Source organism: Amblyomma maculatum, chromosome 10 (assembly GCF_055883805.1).
Source record: "Amblyomma maculatum isolate TAMU_Amacu chromosome 10, ASM5588380v1, whole genome shotgun sequence".
Lineage (NCBI taxonomy): Eukaryota > Metazoa > Arthropoda > Arachnida > Ixodida > Ixodidae > Amblyomma > Amblyomma maculatum.
The window spans coordinates 9,659,429-9,674,568 of NC_139353.1; positions in this window are offsets into that span (position 1 = coordinate 9,659,429).

Here is a 15,140-nt window from a genome sequence, read left to right on the forward strand (position 1 = left end):
GGGGTAGTCACTGAATAAATAATAAAGAATGAAGCGAGGTTAACCAGACCAGTGTTTTGGTTGGCTACCCTGCATATGGTAATAGGCACAAGAGTATTAAAAATGAAAAGCAACAAGGGGTGTGAAGCACAGCACCAATTTTATTGTGCTTCTCACCCAGCGAACAACACAGATCAGTTGTTAATTAATTTGACAGCCCCGCAACGAGGCATAAACGGTAAGTATTGTTATCGCTTGTGGAACCTAAAAGGTAAGCAGTGAAGTTCCTTCCCTGGCAGCGCAGTTTTTTTTTTTTTTTTTTTTGCTATCATCGTCATTACGCCTCCTTCGCTACGCTGCGCCCACCCATTGCGCCGATGCATCAGAGTTCTTTTTCTAAAACGTACGATACAGCCCGATTGCTGTCAACAACACAGTAGAGACGGGCATCATTAAAGTAGGCATCTCCATTCTTAACTACTGAAAAGGAAGAACCCATTGGTTTCGCACAACTTAACATGTTGGTGACAACACCTGGAACCGGTCAAAACGCCACCAGCTATATTCTGTATACCAGAGGCAGCAACAGTCTACGAGAAACGAGACAACGAACCTTTATTTGTACTTATAGATAGATACAGATATAAAAATGAAGAGTGGGTGGCTCGTGTCGCGTGCTATTGTCTGTGTGTCGTTGCTTTTAAGTCCAAAGTATTACATGCCTTACGAGACACGAAATCAAGGCCAAGAGGCTGCCCGCATTCCTTGTAACGGCTGTGCGCCTTTCCTGTAAAATTTCTTATAAAGGCTTTTATTGTAGCACTTAATAAATGAAATGAATACAGGTACAAGGCCAGTCAGTGACGAGCACTGAACCGGTTCACCCAGTTACGTCAGAAAACTTTCAACCAGCCGGTTAAGGTAAACTGCCACTTCAAAGGTGTATTTCGTATTTCGCAGCCGGATCCTGACGATCCAGAAACCAGATGTACTTCTTTAGTACCGCTTAATATTATATGCCGTACACTGTACAAATAATAGGGTTTTATTGTAATTAAATCAAATTGCTCTAGCGACACCTATGTTTAGAATCGTTTAGCTTGACTTAGATTAGAAATAATCATGCAATTAGCGCACAGTCATGCCACCTGCCAACTGCTACCTGACAGTCACGGTTATGAGGAGGACCAGTCAGTATATATGTTTCCGTTTTTGTCATCAGTTGAATAAACAACAACCGATACAACTAAGCCATGCAAACATACCCGTATGGCCTGTATAATTCAGGATGCAAGGATCCAGGAAAGCTGGATTGCGGTCTAACCCTCCCAATCGATGACGAAGCTCGAGTCAGCAGCACATGTCAATTCGGTCATCACGTGTGGTTTCGTCGCGTCACAGAAACCACCTATCAAAAAATGCTCTTCCATATCACCTGCCAACTCAACTGCAAAAGGCTTCACACCTCGCCTGGTTTTTGCAGCTTTGGATCTGTAGCACAGCTTTTGCTCTGAAAAGTTGTGCAAGTAACGCCTGCTTCCGTGCTGTGTGTTGAAGCACATGCCCGGCATCCGTGGTTCCTGAAGCAATCAAGTGTTCTTCACGGAGCGTGATGCCCCGTGTGGACTCAACGTTCATGGTTTCAAGCTGGGTGGGAGCAGTGCTAATCAGTCTTCTTGACGTTGGAATTCAGAGAAGCTGTTTTGTCACCGTGGCTACATGCGCAAAGCACGAAATCAATAGCTATCACGTCGCCAGCTGCGATTATAAGTGCCAATGACGTAGGTTAGGTAGAATCCACTGAGAGACAACACTTCGTCCTGTGATCACGAGATCACGTCTAGCCCAAAGTATACATATAGCACCGCGCAAATTTGGATGCTACTAGGTCTATTCGCGCTTGCAAGACGTAGTCAAAAATTTAGGAGTTCCCCCTGGACGCTCTGCGTGCGTCTCTGCACGTGTTACAAACAATTATAAGTAAAGGCTTAGTAGAGAAAACACATAGGCATAGCCATAAAGGTAGAGACTCAGAAAATGGTGAAAGAGGCGGGTGTTTAATAAACTATAATATATCCAGACTTGCCCCTGCTCAGAGCTTCCCAGAGGCCTTCAAGTGCGGCTGCTTTTACGTGATGTTCACGTGATTTTCGGAGAGTGCTGTACATTATCGGCGGCCGGACGATCTCAAACAGTTTAACAAAGGCATTTATTAAAACTGCTTTCGTATATGGATGTGAAGACATCCAGTCACGCTATATCTAAGTCAAAGAAGTTCAAAAAAAAAACATTTCTCATCATCATTGTGCAATTGCGGTTATAATGTCCGAAATAACATTGAGTAATAACTAACGATTGAGAACCCTTTGTAATACAGAAAGAAGGAAGCAACAAGACATCATAGGAGAATCATTAAATGCTGAGTGTATAACTGAACCATCACCTGACCTTCCGTTCAGTAATCGTCAATTTGCATACAAATATAGTAGCTCCACATTGATATTATAAATCTTTCGCAGCCCATCTTCCCAGAACATACAAAGGGCAAATTATCGAGTGATAGTAAAATAAACAAATGGGAAGGCAACCTAAATATGAGAAAAGAGAGAGGATAAAGATGTACACAGAAAATGAAAAGAAACTTAGCTGTCTTCAAACAGTTTCATAGCTTTGATGTTTACCCCCTCCCCCCCCCCCCCCCATACTCCTTTTTTTTTTAATTTTCTTTCTTTTCTGCAATGCAAAATTTTGTTTTCTCCCATCCTTTATTTCATATTGACTTAAGCCCGTTGTACTTTTTATTTTATAATGATTTAAGCCCGTTGTGCTTTTGGCGTTGCGGGCTGAGCAACGTTCCTTTTTTTTTTTTTTTTTTTTTGTCCACGCTAAGTTCAATCACGCTAGTGAAATGTTTTCGAGTAAAGTTTTCATCGTGTATTCAAGTTTCTTTTTTTTTTCTGATAGGATACGGTGAGTACGCCTAAACATTTCACGCTGAATGTCATGCTAACGTGCCTACAATTTAAAACCTCGGTTTAAAAACACACAAATAATTGTATGTGTGTAAGTCGTCGGTTTGAATCCCTGTCATATAAGCTAGCCTCCCATCTCGACTGATACGTGTATGCTAGTACAACAAGAAATCGTGGGACACCACCCCGAACGCTGTACGACAGATGCTTGCGTCACATTTTGATACGAATGCAGGGGTACCTGGTCATAGATGACGGTCGGCCCGTGGCGAAGTTATATGACGCTATGTGGTGTCTCCTCCTATGTGCGTGTTCTTTGTTGCGCTGTATTAATGAAAACATTAAATACCATACCACCCCGCAGTTTCTTTAAGACATTGTCTGTACAGCGCATATTCGACGAGGACGAGAGGAGACACAGATGCAGCGCTATGTCTATGTCTCCTCTCGTCCGCATCGCAGACGCTGCACCGACAATGTCTAACCAACATGCCCAAGCGTCTACCTTGCTTTTAGACCACTATATGCTTCTCTGAAGCTGTGGACGCTCTGGTCGCGGATGGGTCTGGGTACATCCAGTGGCGCATCTTGCATGCTCTGCTTGCTGTGTGCGTCAGACGGCCACTTGATGACGTCCCCTTATTCTGCGTGCAGTCGCTATAACTTTTATGACCATGTCGCGAGTACGAATGAAAGATTCTAGCGGTTTTTCACGCAATTGACCAGCCTTCCATCGAGCGGCCGTGGAACAACTAATGCTCTCGCGCTAATGGCCAGCTCTTCTTGTGAAACAATAAAAAATTGCCAGAATGAAGACCTCACTCCGTACCCAGTAACCCGCGGAATGGCTGAGTCGGTGCTCGCAAATTTTGGACGATTTCAAGCGCGAGAAGTTAAACCACAGCCATACTATATACAAATCTGTTCATTCTGCTAAAGCTCGTCTGATGGAAAAGTAGTCCTCCTTAATGACCAGAATTATTATGACTGCCCCCGCAATTCAACAGCACCGAAGAGAACAAACACAAAATTTGGGCCTACGCTTCCGCTTATTTTGACGGCACTGGTAGCTTGCAGTAACAAATACAATTTGTTTCCACGCTGATCTCTTATCCTGGCGACATGGCTTGATAAAAATCGAGGAACTGTATTTAATAAAAAGGGGACTGTGAAGAACAATTTGGCCAATGATTTTTCATTGAGCATTATATTAAGACATAGGCTGTCATTTCGAGAAGCTGCACGCTTACGAGGGGTGTCTTCGGCCATTAACATGGTGACAAATAGCTTTCTTCAGCTTTTCTGAGCAACGACCAAAGACAATTCGGTGAAATGCGTGCATAATCGTTTTTGTTTTTGTTTTTGTTTTTGTTTTTTGTTTTGTTTTGTTTTTTACACTTCACGCTACAAGATGGATAACACTTTCATAAATACCTGTCTGTCGCAGGAATACGGGTTCTTAAAAGTTCTCACGACCCATTACACATCTGTGCGCTAATATCCCTTCAAAATTGTCTCAGCTTAACCTGTACAATATTTCAGAACCTCACATGCCCATATTATACCGGGTATTCCAACTAAATGTAACCAAAGTTTTAAGCAATGCGGTGAGCTCTAGCCCAGTCAGACCACCTAAGAGCTGTTAAGAGGCGGCTATGCTAATCTTCGTCATTCATTTGTTCAGCAAAGTTAATTAGTGCACTAATTAGCTATTTTTAATTATTGGCTTGAAAGAAAAAGTTTCAAAGCAGAAGGTGTGGATCTCCTCGAAAATGGGCTAGCTGCTTTCTTTCCGTCAAGCTACGATTTACGCAGCTCTATTTATAGGCTTTCAAATAGTAGTACGTGTCACGTGACCGGCTGTTATTTTAAATCATTCACCAAGCACGTACACCTTGCTTCATCGGAGAAAGCATTGCAGAGAAATGTGAATTTTGTTATCTGAGATGCCTCTCGGGGCTTTAAAGTGGCGCTGCTGTCACTAGAAAGTTTTCCTTTATTGCGCCTGGTACTGTTTCCGGCTGGTAAAAAAATCACTTTACCTAAAAGCTATCTTTACGGTATCAACGCACATAGTTGTTATTTGTGAAGATCTAAAACCTTCGTATCCTCCCAAGCCAATAAATAAAATTACCCAATTAGTCTTTACTAATTAATCTTGGTGAACGAAAAATATACTGCCGACTTGCATAGGTGACTCTGAATATCTCTGTATTGGTTTCATTGTGCTAGGGCTCACCGTATTTTTTAAAACCTTACACCCGGTATATATGAAATAGGCGCGTATCCGATGTAGTTTTGTATAATGTAAAACAAGAGCCTCAACCTTCTGTTGAAGCGCATTCTGCGGCATAAAGCCCCGGCGGTCACTCATCGGAAGCGGAATTCGGCAGGAAAGTCACATTCTGACGTAGACAACGAAGAAAACTGGCCGTCTGCTTCGTGCGGTGATGCTTTTAAAAAGTCCGAGGTGGTGTAGCATAATTTGAAGCGTTACGCCATATAACACATCCTACTGATCGTGTGAGCTATCTGGTGTACCCCACATAATGTGCTCCAGATTTATTCCAGAGTTTGGTGACCCATCATTGGAGCTTTACGCTAACAACTACCACGGTACATAAATTCTCAAGAAATGCTTCTTACACATTTCAAGGCATTATTACTCTATGAAATGTTTCTCTCGTTTCAATATAGTCTTTAAAAAAGTTTAATTTTTAAGGTGACCTCGTATTCAATGCGTATACGAGCATGCATCCGTAATAGTATATTCAGGAATCAGCACAAGACATCAAGAGCAGCAGCAGCAGCAGCCACCACCAAAAACGCCGAAAGCAGCATCTCACGCAGTCGGGGGGAAGTGGTGGAAGAGCAGCTGACACATTGAAAAACGTTCCAAATCGAGGCTGTTCATCACAGCCGGTTGTGAGTTATGGTGTGGTGTTCCAATACCGCCCGGATAATAGGCTTGAAGACGGCAAACACGCATGATTTTTAAGGCTGACGTCGCGGAAAGGAGAAAAATAGCAAGTACTGCATACTCATGCAACAATATGAGAGAGAGAGAGAGAGAGAGAGAGAGAGAGAGAGAGAGAGAGAGAGAGAGAGAGAGAGAGAGAGAGAGAGAGAGAAATAAAAATAAAAATGTCCTAGATGCGGCTGGATCCCAGATACCAGTGTTGTAGGGCGCGGCGTCACTTGCTTTATTTGGTCTAAAAAATCCTTTGCAGTTTGTCTTTTTATTCCTTAGTGGTCAGATAAATGGATGAGGCTAGCCCTGTATGGGTCGCGTTATTAACACTCTATCTCCGTCCGGACTACGACAAATTGTCTTTCGGCTGAAGTCAGTGTACAGAAATAATAGCCCAACCACGGGAATGCCACGTCGTGCGCTCCACATTTGTAAGGGAGGCTGCTGAAGCATTTGCGGGTCGTGAGCGTTTTATTAGGTGATGAAGTCTACTTTGCTGACTGCTCTACATCATGTATTTATTAAATTCGCAATTCCAACAGTATGCTGACCTCTGGTTCGGTGAAGGGTCAACAAGTGTGCCTTCGTTGGGGCCATAAAGTTAATGAGAAAGCATGCCTCAGCATGTTACAGCCAGTCAGCCTTCCATTGGTTGGTTGATTGGTTTGTGGGGTTTAACGTCCCAAAGCGACTCAGGGTATGAGAGACGCCGTAGTGGGGGACTCCGGAAATTTCGACCACCTGGGGTTCTTTAACGTGCACTGACATCGCACAGCACACGGACGCTACTCCGTTTCGCCTCCATCGAAACGCAGCCGCCGAGGCCGGGATTCGATCCCGTGTCCTTGGGAACAGTAGTCGAGCGCCGCAACCACTGCGCAACCCCGGCGGGGCCAGCCGTCCATTCCGATTTGGTATAAGGGTCCATCAAAGACAAGAGCCATGATCGACGCGCAGGACAGGTTCTAGTTTGTATTGTCTCGAAGTAACATGCGCCGGTTAAGTGTTCCCGAGCCAGGAAGTAGGGTAAAACTAAAGCAGTATATCATCAGAGCTTTTGTCAATAGGGTACATTTTTGTTTTGTCAAGCCTTATGTGCTGTGCGAGGGTAGTGCACTTAAATAACTCCTATTGGCATATAATTATCTAGATCCTTACATTATGGCTACGTATATGTTAGTATTTCGGAGGCTCAATAAGTTAGGTTTAGCGATGACCTGGTGGACAGGATGCTTGGGCCCCAACCAATGACACTTCGTTTCGGTTCCTACCTTGAGCCCGGAAGATATTTTTTTTTTCATTTGCTTTGTTCTGGACCGATGCTTGCACCAGCCGTGCATGCATACGAATAACTAGCAGCGCGCTAGCCAACATCGACTGCACCTTAGCTGAGATTATTTGTTTGGGGCTCTTTTACGGCATAAACCGAACAACCCCGCTTTCACGTACCGAGGTAGTATGCGGGCTACCTCCGCAATATTCGTCCATTAATAATTTCCTCGCTGTCGCAGCGACCGCTTTCACTTATAAAAAACCTGCCGTTATATCACGCCGCTGGCGCAACCTGATCGCCTCTTGGTTTCACTACCTTGTCCATCCGTGATCGGCTTTGTTGTCAGTAAACGACTGCTGATTTCGGGCGCTGCAGCTGGCGTAAACTAACTGTCAGGCAGAACCCACGGCGATGCTGGCAAGTACGACAAGTCTGTCGTGGGAGCTGACCAGCCGCTATGTGTATAGCAGCCAGGGCCCAGTCGAAACCCGACTCGTTCGTATCTGCTAAAAGCACCATCATTTTTGCCACAAATTACATTAACGCCGGTCCCATAGGTTTCGCAGGGCACGGTGAGAGGTGGGAGGGAGGTGGGGGGGGGGGGGGGGGGGGGGGGGAAGAGGATTCGCATCGTGGAAGCTTATGCGGTGACGCCGCAGGCTCGACAGGAACGTCAGCCTCCCGCTTTGAAGGCTATAGAGGGTAGCGCCTCGTCCCCCTAAGTAGCATTTGTACTGCGGCTTTAGCCCGAACAGCCTAGCCTAATTACAGCGCGTTCGCGAAGTCGGTGCATTAGAGTACGGGGATCCAAGCCTACTTAATTATGCTTCGTCGCCTGTATAATGGCTTCCCCAGCTCTTTTTCAGTGATGGATGATCCTGGTCGGGGCTAATCTAAGCGGGAAATTTGATTAGAAGCTGAGAGTACATGAAATAATGTTCTGATTTAGGGGCAATCGTTGAATTATTGGCTGAAAAAAAAAAAGGCAGGCTTGGTTCAACTTGTTTGTGCTGGTAGAACTTGCTTATCGACTGTAAGTTCTGTTTTCCACCGCCGAAGCCAACCTCACAGCATTGCTCGCTTGACGTTCCGCATGACATTGCGACGACCTTGCGATCTGGTCGAGAGCAACGTGTTTCAGCGATAGCGATTATTCATTGATCAACATGGGGTTCGGTATGCAACCGCTTTCTACTTCCTCCGCCGTAACTCGGTTTAGCCGCAGCAGAAGGTGCGCGTGCGCACTTTTTATCGCAGATGTTTCCCATTGGGCATAACAAGAACAGGAGGAGAGATGTGCGACAAAGAAGGAATGTAGATTGATACGGGAGAAAAGTAAGCGCAAAAAAAAAGACGAACACAAGAGAGGCGGCCGGACAACGCGCTAGTCATAAAGAAGGCGCACTCGACTCCACAGCTCAGACCGCAAAATTCTGCACTGACGTTTAACGTGGCCATCGGAGGGACGGACTGCGCCGAACAGAGCGTTGACCTCCTCCGGTATTAGTCCTTTCTAGATTGGTCTCGCTTAAAGTTCGCAAAAGTTCCCGACAAAGCGGTTATCCAATGCAATTTCCCTCTATACTAAAATGCTATCTGTTATCTAAGTATGTCACTTGCTATGCGGCTTCGCAAGGACGAATGAAGGTGAGCGTTGTGTACATTCTAAAGGTTAAGTTTTCTTTCTAGTTGAGCTACACTCTAAAACTAAGGTACGACGTAATAACTGAATATGTTAGAGCATTTGAAAACGGCATTTTTTTTTTTTTTAACGTTGGGAATTGCTGACGTGGATCTGGCTGTGGTCTTGTGCAAAGTAGTTCACACATCTCAGACGGTCAAAAGTGCTATTTGAAGGGGGCAAATTAAGTCATATGCAGGCAGCGACGTACTAACATGGTGGTCTGAAATAAGCCCACAGGCTATGGCTGAAATATAATTGACTTGCAGTGGGGACGGCCCATTTCGCGATGTCATTTCAATTTACTGCTGGTACCCAATTAAGCAAAGGTGAAATGTTAAACGTAAATTATCCCGGCGAACATTGTCATTGATCCAGGAAGCGTCGAATGCTGCAGTGGTCACAGGGATGGTATGACCACTGCATGGCTAGAGAAACACTGTCAGACACCATTTTTGTGTGATGAACTTGTCCGGCCTACTTGTATACTTTATCCAGGCGCCTGAGAACTTTTCTCTGTCAGCTGCTCTTGCCTTAACTTGTGTGACATGCCACGTTCTTTGTACAGTTCTTGAAATTGCAAAACCTGCCTGCAGCACACGTTTTACCAGCTAATGAATATTTGCCTCTAAAATTCAAAATTACAGATCCAGAGGTATTCCTCTTTACTCATTTCGAAAATGTTCGAATTCGCGCGCGTTTTTCCATCCTCAAATCATATGCTCGTCGTGTAATTCTGATCTAGCTAGTTAAACGACTTTCGGGAATTTTCACTAACATTACATTCAGCTAATTTGAACTGTACCTTCTTTACCGCACATGCTTTTTAATATGCATAACACACGTTTTCTTCGTTTCTGAGGATTTTTTGTAGCTAGTATTTCGCCAAAAGGATGCTACGCTCGACTGCCGATCAAACTGATCCTGCATTGATTGTTATCTGACGTCACCCTATACCATTCCCTGTATTCTAAGAGATCGTTTCACGCAACCTGTCACTCGGTTACATCAAAGCTGGGTGACAAGCGGCTTGCATTTAGTTGCGAGCCTTGAGCCGCGTCCTGCCACTGCGAGCTTGTTCTGCTTCGGCCTCCATAAAAAAGTAAAACAAAATTATTGAATCTGCATGGTCGAGCAGAGGGCCTCCCTAATTAGTTCCGCACACGAAATAAGCAACAAACGGCTCTGGTTAGGTTTTACGAGTGTAGCGAAACGGGCCTATCAGTTTTGATTGAAGGCCTATGGTTTTTCTCCCAATAGAACAGTCATGTTCGTAATAATCAGCATTCTAGCCGAAAGCATTTTATAAGATGTTTGCACGGACTTTTTGTCATAGTTCTGAATTTTCTGCCATTTGCCGATCCTTTGGATTCAGTCCCCCTGCAGAAGAATTGGATGCTGAGTCGCCCCTTCCTCAGTGTACAGTAGCTAGTTACAACCTGTAAAGGTTGCTTCAAACACGTCAGCAATGCTTTCGGGGAAGGCAACAGCCCAGGCTCAATCATTTCACTAGTTTTTTATCGATCGGTTAACGTTATAACATTTAATAAAACGAACACTCCGCGGAGTATGTGTATGCATGACCAGCCTCCGAGCAAGCAGAAAAATACAAGTAGCATGCCTGGCTGGACATCCAAGAGCACGGGAATGTTGAGTCTTATTCCGCCTCAAATTAGCAAGCCGAGTTTGTAGCTCCTCCAAACCATCTGATTAGTTCTCGTTAAGTCACACGCTATACCCGTCTAAGAACCAGAGCCCTGCCTTGCAGCTGCCACCTGCCAGCGCCATGCCTTGTGATTTTTCGCTCACAACGCAGTGCCCGATACTGCGGAATTTCTAAGTAACTGGACCTTAACTCTATTGACTTAAAATTACAAAAAGGTTTAACTTAGCTAAACCTACTTTAACGTGCGGAAGCACTAGCCTGGCGTAATTTATCTCGATAGAGTGTAGATTTGAATGACATTGTTGCTATCTTCCCTGCATAACCTACCAGACGTACGCTCGTGGGGAAGACCATGACGTGATTTACACAAATGGCCAGGAGCGACAGAAGCATAAAGCCCCACTTTAACCGCCCCGTACGAAAGTGCCTGAGTGGCCTTAAAGGCAGAGTGACTCAGACGCAAGGGTCCTGGAAGGCCATGGACTCTGATCTCGCCCACAGATCTTAATGAATGAATGAAATGATGAAAGTTTATTTCAGGCAGACGAGACACAAAAGTACAGGTCTGCCTAAAAGGCTGACAAAAAGGCATGGATGCCTGATGAGTGTCAGCCTCTCAGTACACACAACACCTCAGCATACGGTGTTGTGTATGCTGAGGTGTGTGTATTGCGACACCAGTTCGGCGACGCAGGGAATGGTGAGCCGGTTAGACTTCGCTCGATAATGCTCTCGCACTAAGACGTACCATGCTATTGATAATGAACCAACATGAACCAACGCGTGCGCATTGGCCGAAAAGGCTATGTATGTGAACTTATTTCCCCTGATTAAACAGTTGAAGTAAGCGCTCGTTGTGTCTTCTTTCTTGTGTGTGCGTGTCTGTGCTGCGTGGAATAGCCTGTAGTTATATAAGAAGCAGCTGTACAGCGTTTGCAGACGCTTTGTAGGCGAACGAAAATTCGTTTTGATCCGGGGATAAAACCTTCGACCACCGCTGATCAGGAGCAGTCGCCGCAACACTAAGCTAACATTAGCCAGCATTTCCAAACAAGCTTTGAACTAGCTACGGATTCCTTCTGCAGCCTTAAATATCACAAAAAAAAAATGCTGAAATTATACCTAACGCGTATCATCGGAAGCATCTGCAAAGATTGGCAAATGGAAGCATCGTCAAAGTACATTGCGTTTCATTCGTTAAATGCTTTTGCAATCCAATTAGAACAGCAGATCTGATAAACAAAATTGATAGCAAATACACCTTTATTGGTGGTTGCGTTTAAAAAAGCGCATGCAAAACGCCTGCTGAAGAGGATATCTGTTCTGCATTTGGGGAGGGGAAAACAAAACAAGAATAAACACCGTTACTTCAAACATAAAGCACGAGCCGCCAGTGAAGAACAAGATTTAGCTAATCGGCTCGAGTAGCGCTAATGAAATCTCAGCGCTCTTTGGCGTGTCGCGAGCTGCTTTCGATCGGCACGAGTAAGGCCGAAATCGCGGTTGTTATACTTCTGCGCACAAGATATCGAGTACAAACCATGTATGCATGTCTGTCTGAAGAAATCGCAATGTCGTTCATATTACACACACGAGAACATCCCCCATCATGCTCCGGAGAAGACGTTACGTCTTCTTTTTAAAGTTATAATTTTGATAATAAACAAAAAAAAACGCTTTCGCGTAGGTGATACTGGTGGCTCCAAGAAGTAACCAAGCATAGGTTATCTGACTGGCCATTAAAATCAAAGCAGGGGGGAAATTTCATCCTGCACTAAATGCAAACAATACAAAATACAGTACTTGGGGCGGCTAGGTGGCGTGAGCCGCCGTCAGCCGTCCATCCATCGTACGTAAGCAAGCGAGGTAGACAGACGTGCTTCTGGGGCATACTGGAAAGTGTGTGCGAATGCTATCGCGTTGAACTCTTAAAGGCCAAACTTGAGGGCATTAAGCGAAGCATGGAAATGATGGGTACAGAGGCAACGCTAAGTAGCATGAATAAAGCAGAGTTCGGAAAAACGCTTGGAGGACAGTAATATTCCACTGGAGTAAAGAAGCTTGACCGGCATGGGCAAGGAGTTCGAATGTACGTTAGTACAGGAGCGCGGAATCAAAAGAAAACAAACTCTAGTGACGGAGAGCCAGAAATAGGACGAAACGTCGGGATTAAAACGTCTTTTTTTACTGCTGAAACGCAACAGGCAGTCAGCCTATTCATGTTTTGGCGCAGTGTTCTCGACATTACATTACAGCTGCTGGTCTGTAGTACGCACCGGAATTGAGCTGAGAACTGTGGACATAATACCTCCCTGGGAAAAGGCGGTGCGATGATCAAGTAACCCATACATTTCCGATTTCTTGCTGACCACCACTTCCAGTCACTGGTGGAGGGCACATCAGTCATACAGGATATACATTAATGGACAACGCGTTTCTTCAGTTTTCCGCCATGGTGGTATAGTGGCGCTCGAATTCCTGGGAACCAAGTTTGATCTCGGCTATGGCGGCCGCATTCAGGTCTGTAGCATTTTATATAAACACTTGTTAACATTACGAATGCTGAGCTGTATATGCAGGCATAAGTTTTGCGATTTTCTGAAAGAAGATTTCCATCCTATTGTCACGTGGTAGTGACAAATCCGATGACACAGATGAAAAGGAATGGTCTGGGAGTGCACTGAAGAAGCTCTTTATTCGGCTAACTTGCGCTCGCAAATGAACTAAGTGATTCGGCGACTGCAATAGCAACAATCGTACTCGGCTGTCATCGAACAACGAATGCCTGTCGCGCATGTCAACGCTCAATTTAGAGGCGACGAAGAAACGCCTAGATAAAGCCTCAACCGGTGACTAGCATGACCTGGAAGATTGTAGAAACGCACAAGACTGGTTAGAATATTCGAAATACAGCTCGAGGCATCTTGAGCGACAAAGAAAATGATACAGCATCGTCCAGAATCGATCCGCGCGCTAGATTCACAGAGATAAGGTCGCATGCCAGCGACTGTCTAAAATGAACAAATAAAGATTCGAACGATTCGCGGCACTATTGTCATTTTTGGCAGCACGTGTTTCCAAGCAACACTTGAAGCTATTTGCATATTTCTGACCTCTTAGTTCTCCGGTCGAAATATTGTCGCATGACAAGAAGTACAGTCAATTTCGTAAATGTATGCGGGAAAAATAGGGCCAACAAAACAACCCATCCTGAAATTACGTGAAGGAGAAACACATCGGGCACATAATGGTGCTGTCGCACCTTGGCATTGAATGTCTCAAAGAAATGCTTTCTGCTCAAAGAACTCTTTGCAATCGAATTCTAAATTAAGCTGCCGGGAAAAAAAAAAAAAAGCACCGCAAGTGTACACGCGCACTGCGTCTATACAGAAAAAAAAAAAAGGGGGGGGGGGGGGGGGGGGTACTTTGTTGATGAACACGGAACTCACAAGTTCAAGCGCAGAAAATTGAATTATTTCCAGCAAGCTTCCTTCCGATTTGCCAAGCGCCATTTTTTTGTTTGTTTTTTTATATAAACCAACTTAGATTTGTTAATGTGTTTTGATTCGATGCATTTTAGATAGATTTTATAAAATAGGAGAAATAATTCGTTTTCAGATGGACTTCCACTTTTCAGAACGCATTCTTATTGACGACAAGAGAAAACCTGAGAGAGTTTCCATCTCAGCGCTGAGCAACGCATTGGAGGACGCATCAGATACGGTACAAGCGCAATTTCAGCCGGGTCCAGTACCGCCATCCCTAGTTTTCTAAGAAATCGGTTTCCCCATATATCGAATTGAACCATCGACATTTATGAAAATGGTAGATATACCCTTCCCGTCGATCTATGCGAGCTCCAGCTCAGTGTCTTGGTACCATGGTTGCCAACACCGAACTAACCTGTGAAGTAATGACGACTTCTGAAATTTTATAAATATAATATTCAACCCTTTTTCCTAAAGACAAGAGTTCATTGAAATCGTTCGTCTTGCTTGGGAAGTCGGCGGTCAAGAATATCTTCGGAGAGCCATTGGATAAGGTAAGAAATGAGACACCGAAGCGTAAGTCACATGCCTGGACCACACGCGATATTGGAAGGTGTTGCGCTGCTTTTACCTCACAAAGATCTTACATTTAGTCAAATATATAGGCGGATTCTTTGTTACAGCGGACAGCTCGATGCATAAAATGGTAATCAATTGGTCTGTAGACAATTTAGGATATTTAAACTTGTGACCTAGCCTGAACGAGTCTCTAAAATTTGTTTAAAGCTTACACTTAAAGACAGTGCTAACGCTACTCCGCATGCCTAAAAAAGTGTTTCACAATTCTTGCTCCGGATTATGCCATAAGTCTGTTATCTTCAGCGCGTTCTAGTTTCAGAAAGGTCAAGGCAGCCTCATGTAGTTGAGTGTCTCCAACGGTTATAACTGGAAAGCGCGGAACCAACCCCTTCATGACTGGAAATTCTAAACGTGTCTTGACAGCTAAGGGAGCGCCACATCGCTGCTAAACAAAGCGAAAATCTTCTTTTCTATAAGCTTAACTATTACTCTCGTAATTAGTTTCTTTATAATGACGCACCTAAACATTAG